Source organism: Marmota marmota, unplaced genomic scaffold, assembly GCF_001458135.2.
Source record: "Marmota marmota marmota unplaced genomic scaffold, marMar, whole genome shotgun sequence".
Classification (NCBI taxonomy): Eukaryota; Metazoa; Chordata; class Mammalia; order Rodentia; family Sciuridae; genus Marmota; species Marmota marmota.
In genome coordinates, this window is record NW_025999962.1 from 252,453 (window position 1) to 269,853 (window position 17,401).

Consider the following 17,401-nt stretch of genomic DNA (forward strand, 5'->3'; position numbering starts at 1 on the left):
GGTGGAGGGTGGAGGGGTGGAATTGGGATTCCTGGCCCCTTGGAACGCAGGCTGGGTCATATCAACCTGCAGACACCATGAGCCTGGAAGGACCACCTTGCAGGAGGGCCAGGGAGGGAGGCCAGTTGCAGAGCAGCCCTGCTGTGGCCCCTGGAGTCTGGATGAGTCCTGCTGTAGGAGCCTGGTGTCACAGGGCGCTCCTCCTCCTGAGCAGAGCCCAGCGTGCCTGTCCCCACTGGAGAGGGACGTGTCTGACTCTGCAGGCAGGTTTGGTGGTCCAGGGACAAGCCAGGGGTGAGTGGCAGGATGCCCACCTGGGCACAGGCATCAGGCAAGGGGGCAGCTCCTCCTGGGCAGCACACGCCCACCTCGTCCACCTGGCTGCCAGCTGCGAGCGGTGGAGGATGCTCTGGGGCATGTCTGCTCAGCTTTCTCTGATAAGCGGAGGTTGCAGAGCTGGAGGTTGGAGAGTGGAGGGTGGAGTCCTCACTGCAGGGGCTGAGGACTGAGCTTATGGCGTCATGTTCCCAGGAGGGCAGAAGAGCAGGGCAGCCCTGCCGACGGGTCTGGGCTTCTTGGATCAGGGACCTGGGTCCCAGCACGGCAGGAATGCTCCACTGTGGCGGGAGGGCCATTTGGGCTGGGTGGCTCTGGGTGGGGAGAGCCTGTCCTCTGCCTATGGGTGTGCAGGAGTGTCCCTGCTTGGGAGGGACAACGCCCTCCCCCACACCCTGACCTCTAGATACTGCTGCATGACCTCCCAGCAGTCGCTGCCAGGTGAGGACCCGCGTGGGGCTGGGGCCTGCAGATGGCCCTTCTGTTCACACTGTACCCTACACCTGGTGATAGGCAGCCAGGGGCTATAGGGAGCAGGGCGCTGGGTGACCAGCACAGCTGGGGGTGGCCCAGCGCCAGGGCCCCCAGGTTCATTCCTGCCGGGTGGGAAGCAGCAGAAGCAGGGCGTGGCCCTGACGGAGCTGGCTGAGTCCATCCTGAAGGTATGAAGCATGAGGTTTTCCAGGGAGGGGACACGGCTGGCGTTCAGATAATCCTCCATCGCCATCAGCTGAGGCCTAGGCCTCTGTGGTGAGTCCTACCTCTCCTTCCCACCCAGGGGGAGGTGAGGGCCACCCCCAGGACTGAGAGTGTGCTCAGGGCCCAGGCCCGGGAAAGAGGACGTGTGGCCCATCTGCCTTCACCAAGGCTGGGGGAGGACCCCTGCTGCTGCTCACAGTGGCTACCACAGACTCCTTAGCTTGGGGCTGCGTCTGAGCGTCCCAGGAGTGAGTCGAGGTAGCCCTACCTCTTTTCCCTCTATTAGCCAGAGCCGTCCCTCAGGGTACCTCCTGGGCTGTCCAGGGCCCTCTCAGTGGGCAGATGGCCGGCCAGCAGAGATGGGTGTCCAGACACCATGGAGCACCATGGAGAGACATATCTCAGGCCACGGGAAGAGTGGACATGGGCAACTGTGCTGGCCACCTCAGGCCAGCCAGGCAGGACCCTCCCCATCTCTCCCACCACCTCGGGAAGGTGGTTGGCCCGGGCAAGGAGGATCAGCCTCCACAGCGGGCAAGAGTGAAGCCGACAGTCCCTCAAGGGACTCCCACCACATCCCAACGTCGCACTCAAGAAGAAACCTCAACAGAGTCAAGGCCAGCTGCATCCCAGTCGGGAGTCCCCAGGACAGTGCCCTGGCCCAGCAGTCGGAGGAGGCCCTTACCAACTGTGGACAGGCAGGGCCCCCAGGGGCAGCGAGGGCTTCCAGACTCCAGGACACCATGTGGGTATGTGGGTGACAGCCAGCAACCCCACGGGACCAGGGGTTGGGGGAATCCGCAGAGGCCGGGAGCCAGAGGAGCTTCTCTGTTTCCTCCACTTGAAAGCTAAGAGGAGGGAAGTTCCCATTTTTCCATTTGTCTGTTGGAGGGGGAGCACCTTTCTCCCAAGACCGTGGTGAAGTACACATGAATCGTGGACACCGACACTCAGTGAAGGGCTCGATGACTCTTCTGCATGGACTTTATCCTTGATTCTGATTAAGGGTCTTCATCCTCGGTGACGGCAGGAGCCCTGTGAGTGTGGGGCTGCAGCCCAGCATTGCGCCTAGCACCTCTCTGGGGGCACGGTCCTGGGAAGCAGGCAACGATTCCGTGTGAGAGACACCCCCAGCGGCGAGCGTCTGTCCTTGGGAGCCTTTGGAAACCACGAGTTGTGTAAGTGTCAAGAAAATAGTATCCCATCACATTAAAATCATGGCGATTTTCTTTGCATAAAAATGTAAGAATTCAATTTTCCTATAGAAAAAGGGGCCTGATGTTCTTTCTTTCCTGTGGGACCCACATGGAGTTGGGAAAAAGGAGTCAGGCCAAAGGCAGCTTGCTCCTTCCCCAGTCTGCAGGCCTCGGGCAGCGTCTAGGGACTGGGGAGTCAGAGGGTGATGACCTGCAGGCCCCCACCTGGCCAACGGGGGTCCAGCCAGGCCGAGAGGAGCCCACGGTGCTCACCACCCGGCAGGCGATCTTTTCCAGCAGTTTTTGTTTACGTGTTGATTTAATCCTCCTGATCATCTCACGGGATCACAGTGTGCACTGAAGAGGAGCAGGCGCACAAAGGCCCATGTTATTGTCCCAGGGTCTCCTGGTTAGAAGTGCTGGGCTCCAGACTGGGACCAAAAAATCTAGCTTCAGAGTCCTTTGTCCAGGAAAAAAGCCCAAAGAGAGGAAAGAGCCTGGCGTAGATGACACCAGGCGTGTGCTGCCCTGGAGTCTGTGGATGGGAGGTCAGGGTGAGGTCTGAGGGGTGGAGAGCACAGCACCGAGGTTAGGACCCAGGCACAGGAAGAGAGGGTGGGTGGTGGGTGGATGGGTAGATGGATGAGTGGCTGGCTGGATGGGTAGGTGAACGAATGGATGGATGAATGGATGGGGGCTAGCTGCCTGGCTGCCTGGAGAGGTGGATGGAGGGGTGAATGGATGGGTGGGTGGCAGGCAGGCTGGCTGGCTGGATGGATGGAGGATGGTGGATAGATGGATGGATGGATGGATGGATGGATGGATGATTGTGAATAGATATGTGGTTGGATAAATGGTGGGTGGATAGAAGGATGGATGGAGGATGGTGGATAGATGGATGGATGGATGAATGGATGGGTAGATGGGTGGCAGGCTGGAGAATGGTGGATAGATGGATGGATGGAGGATGGTGGATAGATGTGTGGTTGGATAAATGGTGGGTGCATAGGTGGATGGATGGAGGATGGTAGATAGATGGATGGATGGGTGAATGATGGGTGGGTGGCAGGCTGGCTGGCTGGCTGGCTGGCTGGATAGTGGGTGGATGGATGAATGGATGGGTGAGTGGGTGGCAGGCTGGCTGGCTGGTGGATAGATGGATGGATGGAGGAAGATGGCTAGATGGATGGATGGATGGAGAGATGTGTGGCTAGATAAATGGTGGGTAGGCGGATGGTGGATAGAATGATGGCTGGGTAGAGGAATAACTTGCTGGCTGGATGGATGGGAAGATGGTGGACGGATGGATAGATGGATGAATGGTAGATGAATGGACAGATGGAATGGTGGGTGAATGGGCAGTGGGTGAGTGGATGGATCAGTGAATGGATGGACAAGTGAGTGACCGTCAGTGAAGCTCTGCACGTGGATGAAAGGGCGGCCTGCTGAAACATCCGTGACATGGGCTCCGCCTTGCCCTCTGCACACCTCTCCCTTTGTCCTGCTCCTGGTTCCCCAGCACGCAGGACAGTTCCCAGGCCTGCCCGGGCTGTGCTGCGCCGTATTGGCTTACAGTGAGCCACGCACAGGAATTTCCTCCTCTCTTCCGTGACTTTGAGTTCATTCAAGTCTTACGACAACGCTGGGAGGCAGGCTGCTTCCCCATGTGATAGGTAATGGCACACATTATTTTAGTAACCTGACTTTATTTTATGAAACCAGGTTTTACGGGAGCCGTTGACAAGTACAGCAGAGAACACGAGTGGTAAACGTTTAGAGGAGGAAAGATTGACACATGCATATTATTTTGTACTAAAAATTTGAAAAAGTTCAAACACAGTTTTAAATAAAACTTGCATCTGAAGATCCGTGCTGGGTTGTTGCACAGGGGCTGCGCGGGGCGCCTCTGTGAGCCCCCCACCAACTCCTGCCCCTCGGCAGGCTGGGATCTGCTCAGTGGGGGAAAGACCTCTGGTATGGAGGGGAGGTCCAAGAGGAAGAACTTCAAGATCGGGGAGCTGGGCGGGGCTTGGGCCTCCAGGACCAGGGAGTGGGAAGGGAGAGAAACAGGGTTGACTGAAGGGGCAGGACCCCGGGTCAGGGGCTGGGTCTTGCTCTCAGGGCATCGCCTGCATTCCTCTTGTTACAGCTTGTCCCGTCGGACAGGTGCTTTGGGGTGGCTGATGACCCCCCCGGGCCCACGGAAGTGGGCACTCAGGAAGTCCAGGGAGGACAGACCTGTTTTGGGGACACTGGGTTGTGGTAGCTGGACCCAACGCAGAGCCCACACAGGACTCGGCAGAGAGGAAAGCAAGTGGCCTGGGTGCTGGTGGACATAGAGTCCTCCCAAGGGGCCCAAACAGCAGCCTTTGTCCAGGCTCGCATTCTGCCTTCCCTGGGGGGCCGCTCACATGCGGAGACAGCTTCCTCCCCCTTCAGAAGCTGAGCTCAGCCGCATGCCACAGCCTGGGCTCCGTGGTCCTTTTTCTAAGCCGGGTACTTTGGGCCAGGCCAGGCTCTTGGCTGGCGCGACAGTCTTCCATGTGCTCGGCTTTGTCCAGCAGCCTGGGCCGCGGTCCTGAGAAGCTGGCAGGTGGGCCCCACAGCCTTGGAGGCTCGGGCTGACAGACAATCCCGGTTACCAGGCAACCTCTGGGTTTTCATGACCGACAAGTACAAGACCACACAGGACACCTTTATCAGATCATATCGCGGCTTCCCACGTCACCTCCCGCTGGCTGAGCCCTCAGAGCTGCTCTGCCTGACGCGCAGGGACCTGAGCCGGCAGGACCCCAGAGACTCACTGCAGGGGAGAGCACCCTGGGGAGGGGGCAGCCCCACAGGGCAGCGACTGCAGCTCCCACCCCCACCTCCTGCGGGCGGCTGTGGCAGGTCAGCGGCCTCTGCTGGGGGTGCTGGGCAGCCCACTGGTGCCTCCCATGGCAGACGTCACCTCTGGGAGCAGCAGGCTGTCCAGCTAACTGCGTTCTGCTCCCGCTCTCCCCAGGGGAGGACCCTTTGGACCCCCTAAGCCTTGGGACGTGGTTGGTCCAGTTGGCCAGGAGAAGCCACTGTTCCCGCAGAGAGGGCTACTCTGCTCTGAGCCATGAGCAGTTCCTCCTCGGCCTCTGGTCCCACTGACAGCCCTTCACTGGAGCTGGGGCCTCGCCTGCAAAGTGACTTCTGAGGCCACACTCTGTGTGAGCCTGGAGGGACCTTGTGGGTGGTGTCCGAGGGCAGCCCAGCATACACACCCACGCCCTGCAGCTGGCCCTCAAGCTTGGGTCCCGGGGCTTGACCTGGCACCTCCGCGTATTTCTTTCCTACAGAATGTCCCCAGGAGGGACAGCCGCTCCCTCTGGGACCTGTATAAGAGCGAGCCGTGCTCTACTCCAGCCCACCCCACAGAGTGTGCCCAGGGTGTCTGCACACAGCTGGACGAGGCCAGGGAACCTTTGCTATTTATAGCGGCTGGTAACCCGCATGTGCATTGGCTCCTGGGAGTTCTCTCTGGAGGGAAGATGGACACGGGGAGGCAGCGAGAAAGCTCAGGTCACCACGAGCACAACAGCCTCGCAAGGCCAGCAGCATGCGGGGGTCAGCTGTCCTCAACGAGACCCTGTGTTCCGCGTGAGCTCTGCACCCTCTTATGTCCTTTAGGACTCTATACTGAGCTGTCGGTCCAAGGAGGAGCTAGACATTTCCATGTAGAGACGCGTCCACTGTGAGGGGCAGCTGATGTAGGATGGCTGGGGGAGGGGGAGGGGCGTGAGTGTGTCCTGAGGCTGCTGTAACAGACCACCACAAACAGGACCCCAGTCAAAGTCCTGTCCCTCGACACCCTGTCTCATGCTGGGTCTCTCCCATGTTGACCCTCCTTGCAGAAGCATCCAGAAAGCACAGGGGCCAGGACACACACACACTTCCACTAGTGAGGTGCTGACCTTCATGGTACCTGCTCGTGGAGAGCAGCAGGGAGTGGGTAGTGCCACCCGGCGTCACCACGAAGGTGATTATGGAGTAAAACACTTGTAAGCAATTCTGTGCGGTTGTTTCAAGCTCACACCTGCCAAGTCTGCCCTTAACGCCTGGGGAAGTGAGGTGGGATCGATCTCAGAGCCGCTCTGCAGGCAGCCAGGTGACCAGGCTCACCCAGGCCACCGCCACACAATTAAGGTAATAAGATGTGGAGCTGGCTGAGCCTGAGGTCACCCGGCCCAGCCTCTTCATTGAGCTGCTGAGGAAATTGAGTCCCAGGAAGGGGAAGTGGCTTAGCCAAGGTCACCTGGAGCCCAAGCAGAGGGTGAGGAGCAGTGCTGGCCAGTTCTGGTGCTGCTGGCCCCCAAGCCCACATCCCCTCCAGGAGGATGAGCAGGTCTGGCCAGAGCGCAGGGTAAGCTCTGTCAGCAGAGCCCAGCAGACCTGGGCTGCATCCAGAGACCTGCATCCAGGGACCCACTGTGCAGGTGCCCATGCCCATACTACAGGGCCCGGGGACATTGGCACTGATCCAGGGGACACACAGCCATGAAACTCCATGACAGAAGAGCCCAGCAGTGTGCTTCCTCTTCGAGGTCATTGCGGGTCACTTTGGGAATCATGTTCCAAGGACAGTGCTGGTGCCCTGAGAGGATCAGGCTCAGAGTGGACTTCCCGAGTCAGACCTGGGTGTGCCCCCGAGGAGACGGGAGCTGCCTGCTCCCTCCACACCTCAGGCCTTGGGGCTCCCATCTGCATTGCGGACCCGCAGCAGGTTGAATGGGCTCTTGTCACTTCTGTGTGTGGAGACAGCAGAGGCTGAACCACTGTCGGAAACCGGTGATGACTCACCGTGTGCTCTCGGGGGAGGGACGCGGTCGGCACAGCAAAGGGGGCAGCCAGGGGCAGGGGGACCCTCCAGCCCGAGCTCCGGAGGAGGGTCTCCAGGTGTGAGTGGCAGGTGGGGGGCAGGTGCGCGTTGGAGCTCACACTGAGCCCTTTTCCTCCCTGAGCCGTCAGATCCGCCTCTGGGGAACCGCTCCTTTCCCCACTGGATGACACTGTTTGATCAGATTTCATCTCGGTGACAGCCAATGGAGCCTTGTAAAAGTCCCCACAGGATGATTTATCGTCTCGGATGAAGGCCCCTCCTTCGCATTTTTAGGAGCTGGGTTGCGTGGAAACCCGCGGTGGGTCTCTCCAGCTCCCGTGGTGGGAATGGCACCTCGGGTTTGCAGAAAGAACAGGGCATCGAACAGAAAAGGCAGCCTCAGGCCCAGCTAGGGAGGCACCCGGTGCCTGAGTGCTGAGGGGCAGAGGCTCAGGTGGAGCCTGCCCAGCACAACCCCCCGCTTCTACCTCATGCCCTGGGCTCCCCCAGGACGCCTGAGCGGGATCTTTGGGCAGGTGTGGTCCACCTGTGCGTTGTCCTCGGGCCCTGGGCCGTACCTACAGAGCTCACCAGAGGCACTGAAAATGGAACGTGCGGATGAGCAGGGGCAGGGCGCCTGTCCACTCTGGGCCTGAGGAGTGTCCACGGTCTCCCAGGAAACCCAGCCCGAGGCCGTCCTTGATTTGCTGTTCTGTCTAAGGCTAGGCTTCGAGGCTGGGGAAGTCCCTCAGCCTCTCCCCCTCCCCTCCCGCAGGCCTGGGTTGCTCTGCAGCTGGACGTTGCCCTGCGGGTAAAGGTGCTGCCCAGGGGCTCTGCGTGTGAGGAAGGTCCATACGTCACTGATAAAGCTTGAAGCAAAGCAGACCGAGAGCCAAGAACCCTCCACTTGCCCAACATCCATGGCACCAGTGCAGGAAGGAGGGCCAGCCCAGGCCTTGGGAGCCACGAGGCACGGTGGGGAGGGCACAGTGGGCAGGGCCCTGTGGACAGAGCAGGGCTCTGTTCACGCCATGGCACGCGGGGGAAGCCCAGAGCCCCAGGCACAGCTGTCTGTAGCTCAGGGCTCCAGGAACTGGGACGTGGCCAGTCCCCAGGGAGTCCTCCTGATGGAGGTGAGGTGACCTCCACAGGACACCCTAGAGACAAAGTGCCCTGCAGGAGCCTTTAGACCCCTAGCTGCCTCTGGGGACAGGGCCCTTCAGGGGCCTGCTGGACCTGCTATGTACTTCAAAAGTTAAAAGTTTAAAACTCCTAAGAACTCTAACCATAAAGTGAACTAAGAGGGCTAAGACATGGGGAGGTCAGTCTCTGCATGTCTAGGGTCTGTGACGGTCAACACAGTGACTGGGAACACATGCTCAATGGATGCTCTTTCAGAAAACAGGGCCAAGTGGATTCCAGTTGCCCCAGGGCCCCATGAATGAGCTCCCAGGGACAAGCAGAGGAGAGTGGAACTCAGAGCCTGTAGCACGTGGGACACTGTGACACTGGACTCAAGTGAGCACAGAGATGCAGATGGGCACTGCCAAGACTGCCAACAGGGGGCTGTGTTCTCAGCCACACTGGGGCCCAACATGCGGCCATCGTCCAGGGCCTGAGCTGAGTGAGTGAACAGATGAGTCAGAGCCTAACGATCCATGGTTGGCAAGGGAGGTGGTTAGAACCATCTCAGTCAGGGGTAGACTGGACGGAGGACCACGGGTCCAAGCTCCCACTGGAAGGTCCTGGTCCCCTCTCTCCATCTGTGGAGCAGAGCCCAGCCCAGCCCACCATTCTTCCTGAGCTGAGGTGGGATGGTGTGGGGAACGATGCCTAGGACCTTGCTCCAGGGTGGAGTGGCTCCCTCAGCAGGTGTCCACATGGACAGGGCTCTGCCATTTCTGCAAGGAAGGGGCCTGTGGACAGAGGGAGCCCCTGGTGCCCTTGAGGGGAAGCAGGGCAGGGGGAGGCAACCTCAGAGCAGGGTGTTTCTATGTGCCCAGGTCCCCTCAGCGCCCAGGTCTACGTGCCCAGGTCCCCTCAGTGCCCAGGTCTAGGTGCCCAGGTCCCCTCAGCGCCCAGGTCCCCCTCAGTGCCCAGGTCCCCTCAGCGCCCAGGTCTAGGTGCCCAGGTCCCCTCAGCGCCCAGGTCTACGTGCCCAGGTCCCCCTCGGCGCCCAGGTCTAGGTGCCCAGGTCCCCCTCAGTGCCCAGGTCCCCCTCAGTGCCCAGGTCCCCCTCAGTGCCCAGGTCCCCTCAGTGCTACATGCCCACACACCCAGGCTGCAGGCCCCACCCCCCAGCTGCACAGTGGGCCTAATTCTGGGGTCTTTTTGTCCCCAGCTCCTCCTCTCTAAGGGAACCCTGCGCCTTTGGTTTCTCACCTACATTTGCTTAGTTCTTGATGCTGCCTTTGACCTGGACACCCATAAGGTTTTTGTAGATAGTGGTTAATTAATATTCCCCAAAAATGAGATTGTGCAGGTGGATGACTGTGTCTGTGTTTTTTGCAGACTGGTCCCCAGGACCTGCCCAGGTTATTCCAACATCCTCTTGTGGAATGATGCACTCATCACCTCCCACCTGGCCCTGGCCCAGATGAGCCCCAGCGAAGCTCTGGGTAGGTCACATTCCTGAGCCCCAGTTCTGGGCAGGTCCACGCCCCCCAACCCCATCATCAGGAGGGGAGCATGGGGACTCTGATCTGACACCCAGGGACTCTCAACCCAGGTCTACCAAAAGTGCCCCCAGAGCGGTCATGGAAGGGCCCAGCTTCAGTTGGACGAGTCTTTCTATTTTTTCTTGAACAACTACTACCCTACAGATAAGAGCGGAATGTGGGCAGGGAGGCTCTCCTAAGAGACGCCTGTCCCTGCCTGGCACACAAGCTCCCTGTGTGATGGACAGGCTGGGGCCACCACTGCTCATCCAAAGAACAGAGAGGGATGGACGGCTTTGCCTCCCTGCAGGGCTCCTCGGCCGCCCCTGCTGCCCGTCTCCAGAGCTGGTGGGTGCGCTGTCTGGTGCCTCTGAGGCTCAGGGGTCTGAGGCTTTGCTTTTCATCTTCTCCCACCCGATTGCTTCTGAGAAGGCTGACCTGCCATCGCTCAACCGTGAAATAGAGCCGCAGGGCCGCTGCCACTGTCCCCTGCACGGGGCGTCTTTTCTGCTCCATGGCACACGGCTGGCTGGGAACCAAACACACTGCTCCCCAAGAACAGCGTCATGGCCACAGCTGGTCCCCAGAGCTGCACGGAGGTCTGCAGGGTGGCGCCTCCTCTGCCCCAGATTGCCGTCTCTGGCCACTCCGTGGAGACACCTCGGCCAGGCAGGACTGGCAGGGAGGCTGCCTCTGCGTGATAAATGAGGAGCCACCTTCCCCCATTTGTCTCTGTTTTGGTTTTTATTTAATGATAAAGGACATTTGCTTAGTGTAGGATTGAGTGGGGACAGCAGAGTAGGCACAGCTGCACCTGTCCTGCCCACAGCCCCTCCTGGCTCCAGAGTCCTGTCCACAGCCCCTCCTGGCTGCACCGTCCTACCCACAGCCCCTCCTGGCTCCAGCATCTTGCCCACAGCCCCTTCTGGCCACAGCCCCTCCTGGCTCCAGCCGTCCACAGAGGAGCTTCCCTGGATAGGTGGCCCAGAGCTGGTGGGAGTCCCTGGAAGTTCTTCTGCTGATCACCACATGCTCACTTGTCCTGCTGGAGGCACCTAGTGTCCTGAAGGGCCACAGCGGTGCTGGTGTTTCTATTCAACTGATAGCCTCTGGAATGTTCTAGAATAATTATTCTGCGGATACGTGAAGGCTGCAGCCACATGCACAGAGTCCAAGGTCCACAGGCAACTCCAGAGGACAGACCCTGGAGCGCTCAGGGTGACGGACACCTGGCCGGTCCCCCTGTTTCCTCGGGTGACTGTTTTGCCTTGGAAAGGGTAAAGGAGCTCAGGTGTCCTGATGGTGCGGTAGAGGTCAGGCACAGCGTGGAGGCACGTGTCTCACCTGTGGGCAAGGGCCCCTCACCACGAGGCTTCCAGTCACGGTCCCCTCTCTTTTTCAGTACAGCCACGTCACCTGACCATCTCTGGAGCCTCCTCTCTGTTTCTATGTCCCAGGGTAACCCTGAAGGATGTGATCGCGCTGCCCTTGACTTGGAGCTACGCCTCCCCTCGCTCCGGCTCGCTCCGGCTTCTGCTGCTGTGACAGGTGTCCCTGACACGAGAAGTGCACGGTAAGGAAGGCTCTTTCCTGACCCCTGGCTTCAGAGGTCTCCGTCGCGGCCGGCCGGCTCCCGTGCTCTGGCCCTGTGGCGAGGCGAACATCAGGTGGTGGAGGTGGCTCTCCCCATGGCCGCCAGGAGGAGAGAGCCAGAACGGTGGAGGTGAGGGCCTGTGGCTTCTTTCCTGTGGTGATGAGCTTTAGTCCCCGTGCTGATAGGAGCCCTGCCCGTCCACCTGCTGACACACCACCAGGAGGCTGTGGAGGGCTCCAGGCAGCACAGAGGGCCCCAGCTCTGGTGGACTTCCCTCCCACCAGGTGCTCTCCAGGGGCTCCCAGAGGCCCCTCTTGGCACGAAGGCTGAGCCTGACGTGGTGAGCGAGTCACATGGGAGCTGGAGGACGGGCACCTGAGTCTGGGGAGTCAGGAAACAGGCCGGGTGAGAGTCAGAGACAGCTGGGGACGTAGCCCTCATGGGGCCACCACTGTGGAGGGATGGGACAGAGGGTAACCAAGGTCAGCATTGTCCATGAACAGAGGTGCACCATCCTCAGTCACCCTGGGGTGTGGGGTCCCCTGGCTGGGCCACAACACATGGTATTTGGTCAGACACTGGTCCAAATGTCAGTGGCAAATGCCTAAGTCAGTGGACTTTGAGTCACAACAGGACCATGCACCATGGGGTGGGCCTCACCCATTCAGGCGAAGACCTTGAAGAAGAGGCAGAGAAAGAGAACCTACCCACAGACACCTCCAGGAGTGGTCTCCTGCTGCTGCCCCGCCGACTGTGGGGTTCCAGCCCCAGGATCATGTGAGCTCATTGAGAAGAAACCTGCCTCGCAGACGTTCCTGTGCATGCATACGTAAGGACAGGCACACCCACATGGATAGGGATCGCTGTGGTTCCACCTGTTTTCGTGGGGCTGGGGTCAAGCCCAGGGCCTTGCACATGCTGGGCTGAGCCGGTGCCCACCAACGCCAGAGTTTCCTGCTCCTGCCGGAGCCGGGGCCTGGGTTAAGCTGCACCTCTGCAGCCATAGAATGCATTGAGCTCTTAACAGCAGGCTCTGTCCTCCAGGGCTGCGGCAGACCCAGAAGCTCCCGCCAATTTCTTTTCTCTGGGGTCTTCTCTCAGGAATTCAAAGAACGGAATCCAGAGACCAGGGTGAGTCGGTGCAAGTGTGGGACTTATTCAAGTGGGTGTAGAAACAGAAGTCCCACAGGCGAGGGCCCGGCGGGGGTGACTGTGCCAGTCTAGGGTTTATAGAGCGCTTGGGTCGGTGCTGTTGATCCAAACTTATGCTAATCGGGGTTTGGAAACAGAAGCAGTGCTATGGGTTTAAAATCATAATTAGGTCTTGGAAAAGTACCAGTGCCCTTGATTATCCCTGAATCCCGCTCAGGTCTGCTGACTCCCCTTCAGAGGACAATGTGGGCCGGTGGGAGTGGGGGTCTGCACTGCGGTGCTGCATGGAGTGGGTGTGTGCTCTGAGCTGGGCCAAGCCTTGGTGGGAGGACAGGGGTGGGCCCTGGCTCACCTGGGCGCTGGCCTTCCCGTTCCCCACCTGTGCTCCTCTCCACCACTCGGCTGCTGCGTCTCCGCAGAGGCCGGTGGGACAACCGGGTGGCTCGGTGGTCAGCAAGCCAGGTCACCACTACCCTGCACCTCTGGACAACTGTGGGCAGAGACCGCCGAGGTGGATGGGCACACCCTGCTCACCAGGTCTCTGCACTCACAGCCCCCCCGGAACATGCTCCCGCCGAGCCCCTGGGGCAGACCTGGGGGAGGTGAACCTGCCGGGGCCCAGGCCCCAGCCCTTCAGCTCTGACAACCGGGGCCCCTTGCTCAGACCATTCAGGGGTCCAGCAGCAGAGCTCTGTCCCCAAGCCACTACCTGGACTACAGGCCAGGCAAGGCCACCCACAATCCATGAGTCTCTCCCAGAAGCTTAAACCTGTCTGTCTGCTCCGGGTCTGCCTCACCCCACCTCCGCTCCCTGGTCCCCTTCGTATCAAGTCCCCTGAGAGGGCTGTGCGCCCCTCCTTTTCCTCTGCTCCTCGCTCTCTTGGCCCTCATGTCAGGCCACTGTCTCTGCAGAAACTGGACCCATGGAAGTCGCCGAGGCTGCCCAAGCTGGAGAATCCCGTTGCTGGCCCTCAGTCCTTGCTGCTTGGACCTCCCTCCTGGCCTTTGACCTCCCTCCTGGCCCTCCCAGATTTGTTTCTTTTGTCCAAGGACCTTGTGTTTATGAGAGTTCTCCAGAGAAATGAAACCTCCACATGCACACACACACACACACACACACACGCTCATGCATACGTGGGTATGGACACACATGCATATTCCTAAAATACGCACGGGCTGCCCTGGGGTGAGCAGGACCTGGATCAGGCCTTCCTGAGACTGACTCACCTGGGAGCTCCTCCAGCCCCTCCTGTGCTCACTGCATGGCCTCTGGCCCCTGAGTGGTCTGACTTTCAGCTGGCAGAGGTGGCAGGATCAGGTGGGAGAAAGACTGAACCTGCCAGCTCAGAGCCCACCCCAGGTACAGGGGGACCCGGCTGTGGATCTCTGTGGGGCTGCGGTCAGGGGTCAGGAAGAGGACCCTGCAGGCAGAGGACACTGTGCAGCTCCCTGGGAATCCCCTGAGGGGAGACCCTGGGTACAGACTTCGAGTTTCCTGTTGCCTCTGCACTTCAACCAGCTGCGTTTGGAGCAGGCCACCATCCAGGGGTTCTGCAAGCAGACTCTCAGAGCTGGGTGGAGACCACCTGCATCCCAGGGGACGCTGGCAGGGTGGCTCCTCTGAAGCCTGGCCAGATCTGCGAGGGTTCTTGCCTGACCACCCTGCCTTCCTCTGGACCCCATACCATGATTCATCCACCAAGCAGGACCCCAAGGGCATCTCACAGGCCACTGTCACCAACAACAGGGTCAGAAACAGGAGCCCAGAGGACGGGGCAGTGCTGACCTGACCAGGGTCTGAGCTCTGGTGTATGGGAGGGTTGCAGACTGTGTGAGCCAGGCTGTGTCCAGGGAGAGTGGCCAGGAGCGGGTCCTACCAGCCTGGCCACCATAAATCCCAAGGCCTTGTAGGAGCCCGAGAGGCAGCGCCCGCCAACATGCTGCCCAGAGCCCAGGGGAGGAGTTAATAGACCACAGTGGCCGAGGCTCGGCCCGGCTAATGGATTGAAACACTCGGCTGAGAGCATTAAACAAACACATAAAATCCCAGACCAGGAGCGGGCTGGGATTCCAAGTGACTGACCAAAGTCAGAGACACGGAAAACCTTTTAAAGAGGCTACTTGGGGCCCCGTGGGACCTGCTCTGGGTGGAGGTGTCACGGCGTGGTGCGTGCGCGTGAGACATCATGGTCTCTGCAAGGGAACACTTGTGCCTCTCTCCCCGCTGGGCTTATCATCTCAGATCGCTTCTGAAGTGGAAGGTTGATCTTTAAATATTCACTGAGCCGCGAGAACACGCTTGTCCTTGAACGCGCCACAGTCAGCTCCGGCAGAGCCCCCGGCTCCCGTCCCTTCGGCCTGTCTTCTCCTTAACCTTTCACTCGTCCCCCCACACCCTTCCAGGGGACTCCTGGCAGAAAACCAGAGATGTTCTGGGCAAGGACACGGTGGCCACTACTGGACAAGCTCTGTCCATGAAGGAAATGCATAACTTTGTCACCAGGGCCTGCTCTGTCCAGAGGAGGATGGACACGGGCCAGATAGTGCCTCAGGCCTGTGCAGCACACAGGGCCAGAGAGCTGGGGATGCCAGCCCAGGTGAGTTCTCAGGCCCAGCCTCTTGCAGCTGCCCAGCAGGACTGAGGGGTGTGCTCAGGCAGGACAGTAGGTGCCAAGAGCTGGACCCAGGAGCATCCCATCACACCCTGGTGGGAGATGCCCGCACAGGTTTGGACTTTTCCAGAAAGGCCCCAGCCTGGGTGGTCTCCAGGCCTCTCTGGCTGCTCTGCGGGGTCCCTGGGTGGTCTCCAGCCTCTCTGGATGCTCTGCGGGGTCCCTGGGTGGTCTCCAGGCCTCTCTGGCTGCTCTGCGGGGTCCCTGGGTGGTCTCCAGCCTCTCTGGATGCTCTGCGGGGTCCCTGGGTGGTCTCCAGGCCTCTCTGGCTGCTCTGCGGGGTCCCTGGGTGGTCTCCAGCCTCTCTGGATGCTCTGCGGGGTCCCTGGGTGGTCTCCAGGCCTCTCTGGCTGCTCTGCGGGGTCCCTGGGTGGTCTCCAGCCTCTCTGGATGCTCTGCGGGGTCCCTGGGTGGTCTCCAGGCCTCTCTGGCTGCTCTGCGGGGTCCCTGGGTGGTCTCCAGCCTCTCTGGATGCTCTGCGGGGTCCCTGGGTGGTCTCCAGGCCTCTCTGGCTGCTCTGCGGGGTCCCTGGGTGGTCTCCAGCCTCTCTGGATGCTCTGCGGGGTCCCTGGGTGGTCTCCAGGCCTCTCTGGCTGCTCTGCGGGGTCCCTGGGTGGTCTCCAGCCTCTCTGGATGCTCTGCGGGGTCCCTGGGTGGTCTCCAGGCCTCTCTGGCTGCTCTGCGGGGTCCCTGGGTGGTCTCCAGCCTCTCTGGATGCTCTGCGGGGTCCCTGGGTGGTCTCCAGGCCTCTCTGGCTGCTCTGCGGGGTCCCTGGGTGGTCTCCAGCCTCTCTGGATGCTCTGCGGGGTCCCTGGGTGGTCTCCAGGCCTCTCTGGCTGCTCTGCGGGGTCCCTGGGTGGTCTCCAGCCTCTCTGGATGCTCTGCGGGGTCCCTGGGTGGTCTCCAGGCCTCTCTGGCTGCTCTGCGGGGTCCCTGGGTGGTCTCCAGCCTCTCTGGCTGCTCTGCGGGGTCCCTGGGTGGTCTCCAGGCCTCTCTGGCTGCACTGTGGGGTTCCTGGGTGGCCTCTAGGCCTCTCTGGCTGCATGCTGGGTTCCTGGTGGTCTCCATGCCTTTCTGGCTGCTCTGCAGGGTCCCTAGGTGGTCTCTAGGCCTCTCTGGCTGCACTTTGGGGTTCCTGGGTGGTCTCTAGCCTCTCTGGCTGCACTGTGGGGTCCCGGCTATCATGGCTTCCCTAGCTTCCCCCCAGCCATGACCTCCACGTGGCACACCCACTGTCCATGCAGGACTGGGATTCGCTGCTGATGCCTGTCCATGGGTTGGATCTCCAGAATCAGGGAGGGGAACCTCTGGCCATGGTGGGCCTTGGGTGGGGATGTCTCCCACCCCACCCAGCCCAGGTGCTCTCAGCTCACTCCAGAGCAGCATTAGAGGGGAGTGGTCAGCCCTCCGGCGACGGGCGTCTCTGGTGGACCTGGGGTTGTGGTGTGAGGACACACACTCCTGGACAGTCGGCTCACATGATGCCAGCACAGGAGAGCAGAGCTGTGGCCCTGCAGGAAGCTCCCAGTGTTGGGCAGAGGCAGTGCCACCAAGACCCCCTCAGGTGGGCAGGACGGGTGGGGGTGAGGCGGGTCGGGCCCTGCGGACGTGCCGCCCTCCTCTCACAGGCAGCGTCTCCCCGGGACCTTCTCCACAGTGCTGAGGTCAGGGTCTTCCTCTCTGCCTGAGTGGCCCCACTTCTATTGTCCTTGATTCATAAGAAAGTCAGGCCCTCCTGCAGAAAGGGGTCGAGACTGACTAGCAGTGGGTCTGAGGACAGTGTTTTGAGGGTGGAGGGGCTTGCCCCTCAGACAGCACACAGAGGGGCGCTGCCTGTGGGTCACGGGCACCATCTGTGGGCTGGGGCTGCCCACTGTGGCTGGTGCCACCCTGTCTCAGATGGGCAGGGGGCCTCCAGGTGGAGGAGGAAGAGCAGGGGACGCTGTCCCTGCTCCTGTGGGGGTGTGTGCCTCGTCACCCATGCAGGGAGAGTGCCTGGGAACTTCTTGCCTCACAATCCCAGCCTCGGGTGTCGGGCAAACCTGCTAAAATTCAGAGGCACTTTGGAGTCCTGATGGCTGCGTGGTTACACGGGCTTCACCCGTTTGCCCTCTGCTGGGGTGGGAGGATGGCGCCTCCCACTCAGGTGGGCAGGGGTGCCCACCGCAGCTGAGAGGAGTCCCACACAGGGCCTGAGTTCCGTCCCTCCCGACCTGCCAGACTCCCCCCACCTTCTGTTGAGTGGC